This window comes from Dermacentor albipictus, chromosome 3, assembly GCF_038994185.2.
Source record: "Dermacentor albipictus isolate Rhodes 1998 colony chromosome 3, USDA_Dalb.pri_finalv2, whole genome shotgun sequence".
Classification (NCBI taxonomy): Eukaryota; Metazoa; Arthropoda; class Arachnida; order Ixodida; family Ixodidae; genus Dermacentor; species Dermacentor albipictus.
This window is the reverse complement of record NC_091823.1, coordinates 188415741-188432534: the sequence shown is the minus strand read 5'-3', so window position 1 is coordinate 188432534 and position 16794 is coordinate 188415741. Positions and strand designations below refer to the sequence as shown.

The 16794-nt window shown below is 45.8% G+C and overlaps 1 protein-coding gene across 2 annotated transcripts in view; it reads right to left on the bottom strand.

Moving 5' to 3' along the window:
• The window catches only part of LOC139057684 (uncharacterized), a 504738-nt gene that overhangs the window by 372018 nt on the left and 115926 nt on the right, over positions 1 to 16794 (bottom strand). The window lies entirely within an intron of this gene.

Here is a 16794-nt window from a genome sequence, read left to right as displayed (position 1 = left end):
CTCCAGGTCAGTGAGCATGCATTGCAGTTGGTCCGCTGAGTTACTAAACAAGGCAATATCGTCAGCGAAACGCAAGTTACTAAGGTATTCTCCATTAACTTTTATCCCCATTTCTTCCCAAGGTCTCTGAATACCTCCTGTAAACACGCTGTGAATAGCATTGGAGAGATCGTATCTCCCTGCCTGACGCCTTTCTTTATTGGGATTTTGTTGCTTTCTTTATGGAGGACTACGGTGGCTGTGGAGCCGCTATAGATATTCTTCAGTATTTTTACATATGGCTCGTCTACACCCTGATTCCGTAATGCCTCCATGACTGCTGAGGATGCGACAGAATCAAATGCTTTCTCGTAATCAATGAAAGCTATATATAAGGGTTGGTTATATTCCGCACATTTCTCTATCACCTGATTGATAGTGTGAATATGATCTATTGTTGAGTAGCCTTTACGGAATCCTGCCTGTTCCTTTGGTTGACAGAAGTCTAACGTGTTCCTGATTCTATTTGCGATTACCTTAGTAAATAGTTTGTAGGCAACGGACAGTAAGCTGATTGGTCTATAATTTTTCAAGTCTTTGGCGTCCCCTTTCTTATGGATAAGGATTATGTTAGCGTTTTTCCAAGATTCCGGTACGCTCGACGTTATGAGGCATTGCGTATACAGGGTGGCCAGTTTCTCTAGAACAATCTGCCCACCATCCTTCTACAAATCTGCTGTTACCTGATCCTCCCCAGCTGCCTTCCCCCTTTGCATATCTCCCAATGCTTTCTTTACTTCTTCCGGCGTTACCTGTGGGATTTCGAATTCCTCTAGACTATTTTCTCTTCCATTATCGTCGTGGGTGGCACTGATACTGTATAAATCTCTATAGAACTCCTCAGCCACTTGTACTATCTCACCCATATTAGTAATGATATTGCCGGCTTTGTCTCTTAACGCATACATCTGATTCTTGCGAATTCCTAGTTTCTTCTTCACTGTTTTTAGGCTTCCTCCGTTCCTGAGAGCATGTTCAATTCTGTCCATATTATACTTCCTTATGTCAGCTGTCTTACGCTTGTTGATTAACTTCGAAAGTTCTGCCAGTTCTATTCTAGCTGTAGGGTTAGAGGCTTTCATACATTGGCGTTTCTTGATTAGATCTTTCGTCTCCTGCGATATTTTACTGGTATCCTGCCTAACGGAGTTACCACCGACTTCCATTGCACACTCCTTAATGATGTCCACAAGATTGTCGTTCATTGCTTCAACACTACGGTCCTCTGACTGAGTTAAAGCCGAATACCTGTTCTGTAGCTTGATCTGGAATTGCTCTATTTTCCCTCTTACCGCTAACTCATTGATCGGCTTCTTATGTACCAATTTCTTCCGTTCCCTTCTCAGGTCTAGGCTAATTCGAGTTCTTACCATCCTGTGGTCACTGCAGCGCACCTTGCCGAGCACGTCCACATCTTTTATGATGCCAGGGTTAGCGCAGAGTATGAAGTCTATTTCATTTCTAGTCTCGCCGTTCGGGCCCCTCCACGTCCACTTTCGGCTATCCCACTTGCGGAAGAAGGTATTCATTATCCTCATATTATTCTGTTCCGCAAACTCTACTAATAACTCCGCCCTGATATTCCTGGTGCCTATGCTATATTCCCCCACTGCCTTGTCTCCAGCCTGCTTTTTGCCTACCTTGGCATTAAAGTCACCCATTTGTATAGTGTATTTAGTTTTCACTCTACCCATCGCCGATTCCACGTCTTCATAGAAGCTTTCGACTTCCTAGTCATCATGACTGGATGTAGGGGCGTAGACCTGTACAATCTTCATTTTGTACCTCTATTAAGTTTCACAACAAGACCTGCCACCCTCTCGTTAATGCTATAGAATTCCTGTATGTTACCAGCTATATTCTTATTAATCAGGAATCCGACGCCTAGTTCCCTTTTCTCTGCTAAGCCCCGGTAGCACAGGACGTGCCCGCTTTTTAGCACTGTATATGCTTCTTTTGGCCTCCTAACTTCGCTGAGCCCTATTATATCCCATTTACTGCCCTCTAATTCCTCCAATAGCACTGCTAGACTCGCCTCACTAGATAACGTTCTATCGTTAAACGTTGCCAGGTTACTTCGGGTAACAGAATATAAATACCTCGGTATATGGATAAACGAAGGCAATAGAAAAACTTCAGTGTGGCCTAGTTGGTGTTTACTGCATATCGTATTGACCGACACTGGCGGTTGAAATTTACCGCCCGTGTCGTTTATGTGTTGGCTTGCGCTGTCCCCGTCTTTATTTGCGGTCAATATGATATCAAGGCAATAGATATATGGAAACACAGGAAAAAACAATAACACTGAAGGGGAAGATAAATACAGCCATAATGAAGCACAGAGCGCTACGGGGATACAACAGGTACGAGGTGCTCCGAGGTATGTGGAAATGTGTGATGATTCCAGGACTTACTTTTACAATCAGGACTCGATGGAAACCAAAGGTCAGTGGGACGCCTCCCATCGGGCGCTCACGGGAACACTACGAATTAAACTTTGCAGGGTGATATGGGCTGGTCTAGTATTGAAGTGAGGGAAGCTCGCAGTAAAATTGAGTATGAAGAACGACTTAGGAATATGGAAGAAAGTAAATTGGCTGGGAGAGTGTTCAGGTATCTGTACAGGAAAAACATTCATGCACAGAGGAGAAAAAGAACTGGGAAGCTTACCAGCAAGTATGCGGCCTGTAGGGTGGGCAACACAACAACAAAGAACGTCAAGTGGAAAGTCAGAGAAGCTGAAATAATCTTATGGGTGGCGGCAGTGGAAAAGAAACCTGCCTTGAGTAACTACTTAAGAGAAAAAAACGAAATCAGGAAAGAAACAATTTATGATAACTCAAAGGGAAGCTCAGCACATTAGATCGGGATGCCTTTGAACACGCACCTATAAAGTGAGATATAAGAAGGAAGAGGAAGCATGTGCTTGCTGCGGTAAAGCTGGGGAAACTATGGAGCATGTTTTATTAGAATGGGAAGACGTCTACCCAGCGGTCGATTTAGGCACCACTGGCCTCCTTGAAGCCCTTGGGGTCAGCGAGAGCAGTGGGAAAGTAAACATGGCAGCAATAGGGATTAGTAAGACGCGATTGGAGGATTGGTGGAAGAAAAGTAGGGAAACGACAAAAACGGAGACGTACAAAAGCAAAGTTCGCAATAAGGGATCAGAAAATTTGCTTGTGAGCGTTCATAGTTGTTGTTTTTTTCGTTTTTTGCTCTTTAGCTTAGGTAGGACATTAGGCAGTATAATAACAAGAGCTTGTTGGCGCAACTCACCACCGCGTTCTAAAGGGGACGCTCATAACGTCCATCCATCCATACGAGGCGATTCGTTGATTTGTGGAAGTAGGAAAACGGGGGGACTCATATGGGCTCAGAAAATTTGGTGATGGGAATTCTTTGTGTTTTTTTAGATAGGTAGGACATTAGGTAATATAACAAGAGCTTGGTGGCGCAATCCACCACCCCGTTCCAAAGGGGACGCTCATAACATTCATCCATAAGCGGGACAGACGAGCCCGCTGCCGTTTCGCGGCTCTGCCATATGGCGCAGAGTGTTCTCAAGGAAGCGCAAAAGAGGAGGCCCACTGCAGTACACGCCTCAAAGGTAACTGTTTTGACTGTGGGAATGGGTTGTGTGTCTATACTGATTCAATGCTATACGCTCTGCCATTGACAATCATCATGAGATGGCTTTCTATAGGTGAGTTAGCAAATGCGTAGGAAAAAATGAAGGGGTTGTTCGAAGAGTACCTCCAAGGAACGGGCCTCAAATGCTCCCCGAACAAGTACGAACTACTCCTTTACCGGCCCACGCGCAGAGGCATACCACCAAAGAGCTACACAGGACCCCTGGAGAACGAGGAAATCGGCCTGTATACCCAAGACGGAAGCGCAATCCCCAAAGTAAACAAGTTCAAAATCCTCGGAATGATCATTGAGGCCAACGGAGCTAACGGCTAAACCGTGAGGAAGATCGAAGGCAAAGTCACCAGCGCCACGAGACTCATAAAGAGAATAACCAATAGACACGCAGGAAGAAGAAGGAAGAAAACTTCATTCAACTGATCCACGATGTGGCTGATTCGTTGTCAGCCATATCGCCTACGTAGCCGCCTACCACAACTGGTACGTCGCGGAAAGGAACAAGATTAACACGCTCATTAGGAAAACGTACAAGATAGCCCTGGACCTCCCGGAATCGACGAGCACCGAGCTCCTGGCACAGCTGGGCATATACAACACCCTAGAAGAAATAGCCGAAGCACAACGCATCTCGCAGCTCGAACGCCTGTCGACTACCACGATGGGAAGGTACATTATGAACACGCTCAGCATAACGTACCACAACCAGCACGGCCATAAAATGCAAATCCCTAACAAAATCAGAGAGACCATTACGGTGGCAACCATCCCAAGAAACGTGCACCTCGATTACAACCGAGGCAGAAGAAAGGCAAGAACCGAGGCACCGCTCCGTTTATTCGGCAGGGAGAGAAACGCGCGCTTTGTCGACGCAGCCGAATATACGAGCGCCCAAAAATACACCGCTGTAGTCATAGACGCTGAGTCAAAAATCAAAACCACATGCAGTGTATACACCAAACACTCGGAAATATCGGAGGAGGTAGCGATTGCGCTGGCCCTCACAGAACAGGAATGCGAAGTCGTACTAAGTGACTCGCAAACGGCAGTAAAGAATTACGCCAAAGGTCAAATTTCCAAGGAAGCCCTGTACATTCTGGCCAAAGCGGGCAGATCCAAAACCGCGAGCTCGAAGATCATATGGTTCCGCGCGCACGTCACCATGGAAGGCGACGTGCTCCCGAACCTAAACGAGACGGCGCACCGGACGGCGCGAGACATGACCCGCCGCGCCGAACAGGGCAACGCCTCTCGCACGATAGCGAACGCTTCTCGAGCAGAACGGGACAGCCTCAGCAGATACAACGACATAACCAGTGCATATTTGAACGCCAGAAGGATATACCCACCGCCGGGTCCAAAATTGAACAGGAGGCAGGCCGTCGCCTGGTGACAACTCCAGACGAACACCTTCCCTAATCCATTACGCCTGAAACGTATCTTCCCAGATAAGCATTAGGACGACACGTGCAAATAGTGCCAGGAAGGACCAGCAACACTCAAACACATGCTTTGGGAGTGCAATGTAGTTATAGGAGGGGTGGCAGTTACTCCGGAGACCCTGTCGTCGAGGTGGGCCGCCGTTCTGAGCAGCTGAGACCTCGGAATCCAGACGTGGGCAGTCCAGCAAGCCCGTGAGGCGGGGTTGACGCATATCCTTGACGTTCCCCCGTGGGAGACCTGAGCCCGGGTCGCGTTGAACCTTGCCGGACGTACAAGAAAGTTGTATCCATCCATGCATTTTGTTGACAATGAAATAAGACCAGTTTACATTTGTTAGCGCTTATTGCGTTGTTAACGAGCGTCATTCACCAGTCATATACCGCGGTTATGTCATTGGCATGATTCCGTCGTCGTCGTCATCAGCCGTTATGCTGCCGTCGTCATCCTGTCGCAGTCGTTCCATCGGCGCCATTCTAACTTCTAACTACCAGCCCTGTTCCCTGCGATTTTATTGTGGCCCCATTTTGAAGTGAAGCTTTCTAACCTAACATCTAACCTGAAGTGCACTACGTCAAAAAATAGTATACGTGCTATAGCTGTGTATTGCTTCATTTGCCTCATAGTAAATAATTAAGGGTTTTCAACCGCTTTCGCATACATGAAAGTTACACGTGCGCCGAATACAAGCTGCAGCAAACAGCCTTAGCAATAGTAAGCTGTTGGGCTAGTTGGTTTGACATGACATTTGTCATGCCAGCGTCTTTTTTGTACAGGTCTGCTTTCTTCCGCAGCGCTTCTGCGCCCTCCTTTGCCCAAATCAAGCCTTATATTTGCCACGTAAGCTAACCGATAAACTAGTACTTGTGAGCTCCCTTGTGTTCTGGGTAATGATGAAAAATATTTTTACATAATGCCAGTACATATAATGAGCAAAATGCGAACAAGATGAAAGTAGGAGCCACCGTTTCGACAAGTGTACTTGTCTTCTTCGCAGTAATAATTACTTTTAGTAATTCATCAGTTACTTTCGTGGCACAATTATTGGTGTGTGAGTGCGTGAAAACATTTATTGAAATGAGGCCCGTAGGCTCGACTTTTTAAGCCAAGGCGGGTCGTTCCCACGTTGCCATTGTCAAGACAAGCCCTTCAGTGACATCATGGGCCCTCTGGATAGCCCTTAGTTGGTTTTGATACAAGGGGCTTTGAATCATTTTTCCCACTGTGTCCATTCTTCAACGAGGTTGCGGAGAGTCGCGGGATACGCCGCCAGCATATGTCTGATGCCAATGATGCCATTACAATAGTTGCAGTTCATCTTAATCTCCCTCTGTAAATTTACTTTATTAATGTGGTACGGCGTGGGATATGTACCTGTTTGAAATAACGGCAGTGAAACTGCCGCTCAGTTTTGAATGTGGCAATGGGAATTACCTGCGTCCTAAATAGTTATGTTTGGCAATGTCATTATAAGTTATTAAATTATCTCTAGATTCCCTTGCTTGATGGTGAACGGCTCGGTTGTGACTGTCACGGTTAGCACGTCCTCGTGCCTAGTCATGAGCAACCTCGTTTAGGTTTACCCGAGTTTCGTCCACTTTCCCCTTGTGCGCAGGAAACCATCGGATTTCAGTTCTGATAATCCCAATGTTTTCAAGAAGTTTAGCTGCAACTCCGGCTACGTTGCCTTTATCAAAACACTTTATAGCGGATTTGGAATCACTATAAATGCAGGCCCACCTATTACTCCTGATGGCTAGAGCAATTGCCGCTTGTTCCGTTACCGTGGGTTCCTTGGTAAAAATAGTGATGGCGTCTTGCACTTTCCCTTGATAATTTCATACACTGGCCGTATATACTTTACCTTTCACCCAGGCAGCATAAACTGTTGTTGGCAGTTGGTTCTGCTCCTCTATTTCTTGCAAGAGTGCTTTAGCTCTTGCCTTTCTCCTTTTGATATGTTAGGGATGCATGTTTCGGGGAAGAGGGTTGGTTCTGATCTTATTTCTAACTTCAGCCCTTAATTATACTTTAGCCTCTATTGGGCTCCTTGATCTACTCAGTTCTACACCTATTGCCTGTAATATGGTTCCAGCCAGTTCGTGCTGTTGTCAATTTTTCATTTTGCGCGAGCTCTTGGACTTCCGCGATTTCTTCCATTGTGTTGTGCACCCCTAGACTCATCAGTTTGTCGGTTGCAGCGTTACTGGGTATCCCTAGGGCTACTTTGACAAGCTTCCTGAGCATTGCATTAAGTTTGTTAAGTTCTACCTGCTTCCATCTGAATAATCCAGCCACATAAGTGAAGTGAAGGATCATAACCAACTAATCATAACCTCAGCTAATCAGCTAATCATAAACAACTAGCCCAGCTGTCCATACTTAGCAGAGCATGGCAGTACGAAGACCCCTGCAAAGCCACATGATTCCTTTGTATATTTTCAGTGTTGCAACTTGTCCACATGTTACGTGTATAGGAAGGGGAACACTCCCCTATACGCGTCCGGGCGTCAGGCGCTTTGGTTTTCTTTGTGGTTTTCGAGGGGTCAAACGTCCTGCGTGGTGTCGGCCGACGAGCCACGGTGCGCGCCATGGGGGCGCGTTGCGGATGTGGGGAACAGATTCGGAGAACGCTGTCTTGTAAGCACCCAGATCAGAATCACCCGACGGTTATAGCTGACCATCGCAAACAAAACCGAAATGAGACTGCTGTACGCGATGTTCTGGCACCGGCTCTCAGTCTATTGCTGGCTAGAGACGCCGTCGACGTTTAGAAGGGCCTAGCAACGTTGACCACGTGTTTTCTGTACAAGTCGGGGGGCCACTCACTTCTCACCTACGCGTCCGGGCTGCAATGTTTGTGTTTTTTGAGGGTCAGAAGGGCCCGCTTTTGTTTCGAGGAACCTACGGGTTCCTCGAAAGAAAAGCCTCGCAGTTGAAGAAAAACTCATCCTGGGCGGGATTCGAAGCCGGGACCACCATCTTTCTTGGGCAGCCGCTCTATCTGAGCCAACGAGGCGGCTAGCAGGTGGCAGAGCGAAGTCGAATTTGTCAGCCACACGAAGCAAAGACAAGAGTTTGACGAAATAGTTCTGCGGAAACCCGTAAGGTGGAGAGAAGTTGTTAATTAAGGGAAAATGCGACATCGACTCATTCGTAGCAATCGCTACAAAGGAAACCCATACGGGGTCCTTGAAAGAAAAGCCTCGCAGTTGAAGAAAAATTTGTCCGGGTCTGGGACTGAAGCTCGGGACCAGCGCCTTGCCGGGGCAGCCGCTCTACCACCTGAGCTAACCAGACGGCTAGCATATGGCAGAGCGAAGTCGAATTTGTCAACAACTCGAAGCAAAGGCAAGGGTTTGACGTAATGGTTCTCCAGAAACCCGCAAGGGGGAGAGAGGCAGTTAATTAAGGGAAAATGAGACATCCACCCATCCGACTTCGCCCTGCCTTTTGCCAGCCGCCTGGTTAGACCCGATGGTAGAGCGGCTGCCTCGGAAAGGCGGTGGTCCCGGGTTCGAGTCCGGGACCAGGACTATTTTTCTTCAGCAGCGAGGCTTTTCTCTCGAGGAACCCGTACGGGTTTCCTTTGTAGCAATCGCTATGATTTCGTGAACGTCTCATTTTCCCTTAATTAAGTGCTTCTGTCCACCTTTCGTGTGTCCTTCGAACTATTTTTTCAGACTCTTGCCTTTACTTCGAGTTGTCGACGAATACGACTTCGCCCTGGCGTCTGCTAGCCACCTGATTAGCTCAGATGGTGGAGCGGTTGACCCGGAAATACGGTGGTCCCGGGCTCAAGTCTCGGACTAGGACAAATTTTTCTTCAATTGCGAGGCAACAAAGGAACCCATATGTGTTGCCTTTGTTGCAATCGTTACTACTGGGTGGATGTCTCATTTTCCCTTAATTAAACAGAAACGTTTACCCATAAATATTTCTTATCGATCTGATGTATATCGCTTCCTTTCTGCTTTTGATCATCGCTGCCGATCATCACACGAGAGACTTCACGTTACAGCAAATGAGGGAGAAGCAAGAACAACCGACGCAAAAAATATCACTACCCAGAAACAAAAAAGACGGGACAACTGCTGCCCACTTACGTGCACGCTTATTGCGCCCTTTTAAGAAGGTCACATGACGTTATGGAGTTCATGTATTTTGTTTTCTGTGGGGTAAAGAATTTGCCAGGTTGTGCGTGGGGATTGATGACAAAGCTAGGGCTAAGTGTAAGAAGGGTTGGAGTGTAGGTTCTACCAATCACATTATCTGGAATGCCGTTCCGCGGTGGTCTCTGTCATGTTTGCCGAAAGTATATTGGGCATCTATTGAACATTAGTCAGAAGATTGTGAACACTATGTCAGGGGCCTCCAAACTAAGGTCTATGAACGGGGCTTCTGCACACAACCTCCCGCCATCGCACTTGTTTTTCGTACACATTATAGCTACAAGACCACGCCACGAGGCCACTTCGTCCGAGGCAGCTCCACCGACTTTTCAGGCGAGGAGCGCGTGACGCTCCAATTGACCGGTGCACGTCAAAGGTGCGCCCATGCTTCTTAAACTTCCACCGGAGAGCCAGCTCTTCGCCCTCGCAACTACAATGTCAACATTGCTATACATACTATAAAGCTCCTTTCTTTAGTCCATAGCTTACATGACAAGGTAACAAGGGACGGCCTCCATTAAAGCATTAGAGAAGACTGTGTCTGCGTAAAGCCTGGACAAACTTTTTCACATATGATGGAGGGTAGAAATTGTGCGGAGGTAAAAAAGAGGAAGAGTCGTATAGTAAATAATAAAGGGTGCTGAAGTTCACCGATTATCAAAGCTACTGTCTTTGCACTGCTTGACTCACTAGGAGGTCCTCTTTGTGAAATACGGGAGCACGCCATACATTCTGAAACCTGTAATTTGTAATTGTAAACCTGTACACATGTAAACCTGTAAATTGTAAACCAGTAAATCTGTAACTGAGCTCGCGCTCAATCACGGAGAGTTTCGTCGCTTTTTAAGATCAACGGAGTCTATGTTCTTAGACGTAACGTATAACTTGGTCATTCGAATGCTGAGCTGCAAAGAAGTTTTGTTTGGTTTTTTAACCGTATAATATGTATTAATTATGTATTATATTGTGTATGATATTATGTATCTAATAGGAATTCCCGACCAGACAAGATGTCATTCAGTTATTGATTTTAGGTACAAAAACAACGGACAAAATCCAATGAAGTTCAACAGATTACTAAGCCCTGAACAGTCCCCAAGCTTAAGCAAGTCCCATATGTATTTGCCAATTTTTGTCGCTTCCTGTATTGGTAAGCAAACCTTCTTGACGATAACAATTAGAATGCAGAGTTATAGGGCTAATTTATGTGGCCCACATCTGGGGCCGTATAATTTAAACTATTCCAATATGTTTTTATTCAAATCTCCTGACGTCAAATATGCGCAACCGCCGACGCAAGCATCGGGCGGTCACCCGCAGGGTTGCCTGAATAAACCAATCAAATGCTCCCCTCGTTCATAGGAGGTCATTGTTGTTTGTTTGAAAAACGAATAACATTTCCGGCACTGAGTGGCTTGTCTTATTTAATTGGTTCACAAGAGGCGAGGACCATGCTAAAGTTGAGAGAGATTCGATGTGGCCGAGCCACTGCACTGAATATCGATAACCGGATGAAGAGGGTGGTGCCTGCGTCGGCGACTGGTCCGCTTTCTATCACTTAGCTTGCGGTGGCTCATCGACAAGCGCGATGGCATGCCACGGAATCTTAAGATTGACGCTAAATTAGATCCTCAGCAAAGAAGAGCTGACAGAACGAGACCGTAAACGTACCGAATGTTCTCGAAAACGGTAGGCGGCCACTCAATATGTTTTATTACATACCCATGCTCTCAGACAGTGCCGGAGCGATGGGAGGCAGCCATCTTTTATTCCTTTCCGAACGGGGCAGCGTGCGGCTATTCAGAAGAAAATTCAGTTTTGTTCGGCATATTAATGCATCTTCAACGCGTACCCGCCACTTTGACGTGGTAAGTTTTATGCGGTTTTGTGTCGTCGCATGAAAGGCAGGTGAAGTGGGTGCAGCCCGAAAACTTTTGACCAATAGCCGAGGGCTAATTGCAAAAAGGCGTCGAATCAGAAATAACTATTTTTGTTTTCTTCGGGGAAAATTATGTGTAATCAGTGTGTACACGTCATATCAGATAGGGAGCTATCGCGGTTTTTGTGACGTCGCGTGACAGACAGGTGAAGTGGGGGTGGTCCAAAAAAGTTTTTGACCAATCGCGGTGGTCTGATTACTGAAATGGAATAGAAAAGTTTGCAATAACTTTACGTTATAGCGCCCCTGAATTCTTTTTTTTTTACTGTTGGTGCATCTGGCATGTTGCCACAGTAATCAGATTCCCTAAAGTTAGCCCTCGTCTTACATCTTGGTAACGGGACTCTAATTCCTCTGCATTCGGATATAGTACAATCTGCTTAAGGCTCTATGCGGCATTTTGGTGTCACCATGTTCTTCCCCATTTGTACATATGTTATTGCAAATATGTGGATATGCTAATGTAAATATCTTCTACCATCATGGACTTTGTTGATAAGAATTCTGTACACATTAATTTATTGGCGTGATTATCACCTCCGATATTTTTGTTAACGATCCGCATCTGCTGTAGACTGTCGCAATTTTTATCCATTCCGATTGTTTCCATTCCAATAGTGCAGAGTCTTATGTAGTTTACAATGTAGTCAGCGGCCAACACTCTAGTTGAAAACATAAATACTTCATGATTAAGTTGTATTTTCCTTACAACCTCATGTATTTTCTGCTTCGTGCCCTGTTTCAGTGCTGGCGGACGTTGTCATTGCTGTACGTGCCACTTCTATTGATGTCCTGTTCAATGTAAACACTTTGTTGTTCGTAAGCTTTCTAAAAGTATGCTGGATGCGTCCTTTGTCGCAACTATACAATAAATAAGCTTATTTCATATGTGGACAGTTTCAAGATAAATCAGTTGTAGCCACCTGTATCAAATATATTCTTTAACCGCCCATAGAAGGATTACTGCTTAGGGATTGATAAGTTGGTTGATCAACGATCGTTTAATATATTCGTAGCTAAACCGAGGTTACTTTTTCAAAAAGCCGCGTTGAACGGCTCAGCCACGTAAGAAAATTAGCTTGGCATTCGAAGATGCTTCGGCGCACTTGAAGATATTCGGCTGCATTGAAATACCATGGAAGGAAGGATTCGGATTGGTTACACTCGCTGGTCGCCGTCGCATCTCAACTCTCTCTCCTTTTCACAAGTTTTATCATGCTTCACCTAATCAACCACCACACATTATCCCCGCTGCCCGTAAATCACATCGCACTCGGCATGCGTACCAAGTGGGCCGCCCTCACACTCATACTACCACTTTTTCAAGCTTATTCTTCTTTCGCACAGCAACAGATTGGAACAACCTGCCCCACCAAATTGCCACCAGAATCTCTGCCCCTACATTCATGCAAAAATTAACAGACCATTTTTCAGAATAAAAGAAAATGTATGGCATATGCTATCTATGTGTGTACTAGATGGAATTATATACCTAATTTTCACGTGTGTTGTATTTAAAACTTGTGCTCTGTTCTACTTAAACTGATGTATAATAAATAAATGTACGCCCACCCCTTATGTATTGCCCCTATGGGGCTGTTAATGTAATAAAGTGAAATTAAATGAAGTAACCCGTCTTATTAAGGAGTAAGGCAACCAGCACGACAGTGGTCATAAGTCATATATAGTACACCAGAAGCTATTCCAATGATGGCTACTGGCCTGCAATGACAAAGAATAGCAAGCAAAAAATAGAGTGGCTTTTCAAACGCGTAGTTGGGTAACATTTCGAAGCCTCATTTTATTAAAATCAGCGTGTACTCCAATACATAAGGCGTCACATTACACCTTAGCCAGGCTGGTCACCGACAAAAAAAAAACATTTAGAAAACCTGGCACAAGATAAGGTTTTATGACATATCGCGTTCGGTTATGAGTACTCTGGCAACTGAACTACGTAGGTCTTATAATTTCTTGCATCGTCCTTTTTCAACCTTTTCTTGTGTTCAACAGCTTGGCTAACATTAACTGGGGCAGGAGGTACACAAGTAGCGTTTCCTGGCAACCCTTAAAACGTTATGATCATCAAGAATAAAATAACACAATACACCGGACAGAAAGGAACACAAGTTCTGGTGGTAGTGCGCATTCTTGACAGTGCTATGGCCTACACTCCCACAGGACTGGGACAAAGGTGAACACCGATTCGCACAAATACTGGAGTTGCAGTAACGCCCCACAAACAAAGCCCAGTGCCCTTTGTCAAGAATGGTGACGCTTCCCACACCACGTGAACGTCCGGCTAGGTGCAGAAAAAAGTGGCTGTCAAGAAGCGGAAAGCTGGGGCTAATGGGAAATATCAGCAAGTTTCTTTGCCACCACAAATGACTAATATTACAAACCGTTATCTTAACGGCGACTTGCACTAAATTAAGAAGGCTAAGCTTACAATGATTATTTCTATCTCTTTCTGGACGTTACGCTGCATTGTCAAGAACTAATAAAGTAAGAAATTATTCGAAGGAAATATGTGCATTAATCGGAATGAAATATTGCTCTGGGCCTAGTGCTCTAACTTGTGTTTCACAATCTACGTTCACTAATATTTATATAATTTTAATGTGCGGCTCTCGGTACTGGCTGCCAAACCTGGCCACACAGTTTGGAGACCCCTGGTCGACGTGAACGCAACAATAGGTTGACAGGTGAAGCGACGTCACATCTTTTCCAGCCATTGCATGATTGCGGATGTGCGCCGGCCTTCTGCAACACCGCCGTTGTGACCAGGCACGCTCGCTATCATTGGTTTTGGGTTTGCAAAATCAAAACCGGCAATCTATCACATTGATAAGTAAAGACAATAAGGGAAGGCGATGAGCAAAGACATGGGAATTATAACCACAATTATTTTACTGTTCTCTCGCTTCCTGTTTGTGTTTGCGTATGCCTACTCCTTATGTAACACAAGGTGTTCGTGAAGTAACGAAATGAAATGAAATTCACTGAAATGGAAAAAAAAAATCACACATCGACTGCTCCTAACTTGTTTGTGTAATCTTCTCGTAAATTGACCAACACTGACGTTTCAACGGTTTCGTCTGCCGCTTTCTTACTTTGCCTTTTCTTCTTGACTTTCTTGTTGTTCTTTGTATATATGTCCGTTTCGCTTCCATAAAGCGTCACTTGAAAGAACCAGTGCTATTCGCGTCTTCTCTTTCTTCGCATTGCAGTGCGCGTTTATTATGGGTGCTAAGCAGCTCTGACCTAGCTTTTACTTGAAATATTAATGATGATGATAATAATAATAATAATAATAATAATAATAATAATAATAATAATAATAATAATAATAATCTGGTAAAATAAATTGCGGTGACGTGAGCGGCATAGCCTATACAAAAAACGGCGCGAGGTGAGCACAGCGTCGGTGCTTTGGTTCTGCCGTCATGCTGTCTTTCTCGAAAAAGTGCAAACTGTCCGCCCGATGCCATTGCGGTGTGACGCTTCCACCACGCAGACCCCGAGACGCCGTTGCATCACAACCGCGCGTGGTGGCTGACGCTCTTCCCACGCCAGGTCGGATGCGCAACCTTTCAGCCATTTGCAGGATGGAGTCGACAGCGGGTCACCGCGGGGAGAAGTTGTCGTCGTTGTGACACCGTAACGACGGCTGGAAGTGGTGCCGTTGCGGAAGGCCGTTGTGAGTCGAATGAGGCACTGGCGCTTGGCACTGCTTTTAACAGCTCGCATCTTCAATATAAAACCTTTATTTCAGGCAAGTGCTGTTCCAGAAATAACGAAGTATGACGCTCCGCCTTGCCGCACGTGGTCATCAACTGTTTTTAGCGGCTATTTGGAAGAACGCAAGTGGTTTCATTATTCGGGTTTTCTGAACCGAACGCCGGCTCACATGCACGCCGTGGTTAACTATTCGAATTAGTTTCGGCCCGCCTACGATTGTTCACATCATTCCCAAAACATGGTGCATTTTTCTGCCCCTTACGGTCACCGAATTGCGGCCAGCCATTGAATGCGCGTGTCCTCGGCAGCGTAACGTCGCTCAGCCGCGTGCGAGTTGTGACCACCTCATCCATAGCAAGGGTGCGCCTAACTTCTATCGTATCACAACTCGGCAGAGGAATAAGCGCTGAATGGCTGCGCTATAGCCCAGTGGCCAAGGTGCTTCGCTGCTCAATGTTAGGTCGCTGTTTCGACTCCCAGCTGCGCATTTATATGGAGGCAAAATGCGAAGAAAATGCTCGTGTACATAATAATTTAGGTTCACGTCCACGAGGGGTCACAATTAATTCGGGCTTCCCCGACTGCGGCGTGCGTCATAATAACGTCACGGTTTCGGCACCAGAATGTATTTTTTTTTTCGAGGCAAGCTTCGCAGATATCCACGTACGCAATCTTGACAACAAATGGTAGGGTTGCTCTTACGTATCAAATGCGATCAATAAGTAGTAAGTTAGCTGTCATGGGAAAACATTACACATCTTTTTTTTTTTTTTACAGAATGAATTGTGCAGGCACTGTTGTTGTTATTATTTTTTTGACGGAAGTGTTCCCTTTTCCCTGGTGTAGGTTAGCCAACCGAGCTCAGCCTTGTCACTTCCCTCTTCATCGGCAAGTACGGAGCGCCTCTGCCTAGCACGAACAGTCGAACGGTTAACTCAACCAGCTTGTGAGTTCCAAGCAGCAGATTCTCATAACTCATGCTCTTTCCACAATCAAATTTGAATTGAAGCGTGAGAGTGGCAAGCAGCCGAAATATTTTTGACGAAGAAGTGCGTTCTGTCCCTGCCATGGTGTCACTTCCGTGACGTCACTCCCAGTAGACGTCAGCTGCCCTAAGAGCAGAAACGCGACGTTTGTGCTACCTGGTGAAACGAGAAGTATAGAAAATGCTGACCGTTGTCTTTAGAAAACATCAGATGCAGAGGCTCTTTTTTGGCTACCCCCCTATAAGATTTATGATATTTCCTAATACTTACAAAGAGTTAGAAAAAAAAGTTCCTTCAGAGTCTGTTTAAACGCTTGGATATTTTAGGAAAATCCAAAGAGCTTGCCGTTCGGGAAGTCAGCGTTGATTGCACGATCGTTAAAGAAAAAGTGAGCGATTTATTTGGATTTTCGTGCGCCCTGCCGGTTAAGCGGCCAGCTGAAAATTCAAGATTTAGAATTAAGGGACTGCGAAAACATAAATGTCGACGAAAATGTCGGAGCTTCTCGCGCCTAAGGAAGACCTTGCCCTGAACGTTGTAATGAACTTTACGCCATCGCAAGCCCACATTTTGTTCTTGTCCATCCTTGTCTCTATTCGATTCTGTGCGACCGCATGACTACCAGGCAGCACTCGAGCCACCGGGTGGAACACGGAGACGACAAGGACCGATGCCGGTCGCGCGTGCATCGAGCGAAAGTCAAGCGGCAGGAGGGAAGACGTCCTCGCCGAAGGGCTACATTTCTGGGTCGCCCCGTGCGCTGCGTGTGTCACCGGCGCCAAACCGGTCGAGGCATCCAATGGCCACGCAGAAAACCCGAACAGCGACCTCC